Source organism: Mirounga leonina, unplaced genomic scaffold (genome assembly GCF_011800145.1).
Source record: "Mirounga leonina isolate KUSES-001 unplaced genomic scaffold, KU_Mleo_1.0 Mir_115, whole genome shotgun sequence".
In the NCBI taxonomy this organism is placed as follows: Eukaryota; Metazoa; Chordata; class Mammalia; order Carnivora; family Phocidae; genus Mirounga; species Mirounga leonina.
Window position 1 is genome coordinate 21,353,027 of NW_023270268.1, and position 2,103 is coordinate 21,355,129.

General features: G+C 35.5%; 1 non-coding gene across 1 annotated transcript; it reads left to right on the forward strand.

Moving 5' to 3' along the window:
* The first annotated feature begins 1,180 nt into the window (after positions 1–1,180).
* On the forward strand, positions 1,181–1,326 carry LOC118007251. The gene has a single exon (XR_004678350.1). It is a non-coding gene; the product is annotated as a U4 spliceosomal RNA (small nuclear RNA).
* The last annotated feature ends 777 nt before the right edge of the window (positions 1,327–2,103 follow it).

Consider the following 2,103-nt stretch of genomic DNA (forward strand, 5'->3'; position numbering starts at 1 on the left):
GACAAAATTGCATCATTTCAATTGATGGAGGAAAAAAACTTGACAAAACTGAACATCTTTGCATGATAAAAAAAACTCAACTAATTAGGAATTGGAGGAAATAACTTCAACATAATAAAATCCATATATGAAAACCTGACAGCTGATGTCATACTCAATGATGAAAGACTAAAAGCATTTCCTTTGAGATCAGGAATAAGGCAAGAATGCCATTCTCACCACTTCTATTTTATATAGTACTAGAAACTACTAGTCACAACAATTAGGAGAGCAAAATAAAATATACTCAAATTGAAAAGGAGGGATGGGGTGGCTGGGTGATAGACATTGAGGAGGGTATGGGCTATGGTGAGCGCTGTGAATTCTGCAATCACAGATCTGTACCTCTGAAACAAATAATACATTATATGTTAAAAAAAAAAAAAAAAGAAGAAGAAGAAGATAGCAGGAGGGGTAGCATGAAGGGGGGGGATATCGGAGGGGGAGAAGAACCATGAGAGATGATGGACTCTGAAAAACAAACTGAGGGTTCTAGAGAGGAGGGGGGTGGGAGGATGGGCTAGCCTGGTGGTGGGTGTTAAAGAGGGCACGTTCTGCAAGGAGCACTGGGTGTTATTCGCAAACAATGAATCATGGAACACTACATCAAAAACTAATGATGTAATGTATGGTGATTAACATAGTAAGTTAAAAAATTGAAAAGGAAAAATCAAGATGATTTATGTTCACAGATGACATAATCTTTAGAAAATGTTGAAGATTATAGACTCACACACACCCGTTAGGACTAAAATTCCAATTCAGTGAAGTTGCAAGATACAAAAACACTCAAAAATCAGTGTGTTTCTATACACTAACAATAATCTGAAAAAGAAATTTTAAAAAATGCTTTTACCACAGGATCAAAAAGAATAAAATACTGAGGAATAAACTTAACCAAAATAGTGAAAGACTTATATACTGAGAAGTACATAGCATTGCTGAAAGAAATTAAAAAAGGCAAATAAATGGAAAGTCATTTCATGTTCATGGATTGGAAGACTTGATAATATTAAAATGTCCATACTATTCAAAGCAATCTATTGATTCAATGCAGTCCCTATCAAAATTTCAATGACTTATTTTTGCAAAAATAGAAAAAAAAAAAACAAACCCAAACAGGTTTTTTTAAATTCATAGGATCCAAATAGTGGCAGTATCATAGCCAATGATGTTTATCCGAGGCGCGATTATTGCTAATTGAAAACTTTTCCAAATATCCAAATAAATCTTGAAAAGGAACAATAAATTTGGAGGTCTCACACTTTCTAAGTATGTTTCAAAACATATTACAAAGCTATGTGATCAAAACAATGTGGTATTGGCATAAAGACAGACATACAAACCAACATAATATAATAGAAAGCCCATAAATAATAAACCCTTGTGCATATGGTCAGGTGATTTTTTGTTGTATTTAAAGATTTTATTTATTTATTTGACAGAGAGAGAGGCAGGGAGAGAGGGAATACAAGCAAGGGGAGCAGCAAAGGGAGAAGCAGGCCTCCCGCGAAGCAGGGAGCCTGATGCGGGGCTCGATCCCAGGACCCTGGGATCATGACCTGAGCTGAAGGCAGACGCTTAACGACTGAGCCACCCAGGCGCCACCAGGTCAGGTGATTTTTTGACAAGGGTGCCAAAACCACATAATGTGAGAAAGATAGCTTCATCAACAAATGGTATTAGGAAAAATGAATATTCACATGTGAGATAGAGAGAAAGAAGAAAGAAAGAGTAAAAAAAGAGGGAGGGAGAGAGAGAGAAAAAATAGAACGAGAGGGAGGGAGGGAGGAAAAGGGAAGGGAAGGAAAGAGAAGGAAAAAAAAAAGAGGAGAGGAGAAAAAATTGGACCTTTATCTTATACCACATTCAAAAAATTAACTCAAAATGGATTAAAGACCTAAATATAAGACCTAAAATTGTAAAACTCCTAGAAGACAACATAGAGGAAAGGCTTCAAGACACTGATCTTAGAAATTATTTCAATGATTTTGCTTTATAGGCTACAAAAGTAAAATCAACAAATGAGACCATATGAAACTTAAAAACTTCTATATATCAAAG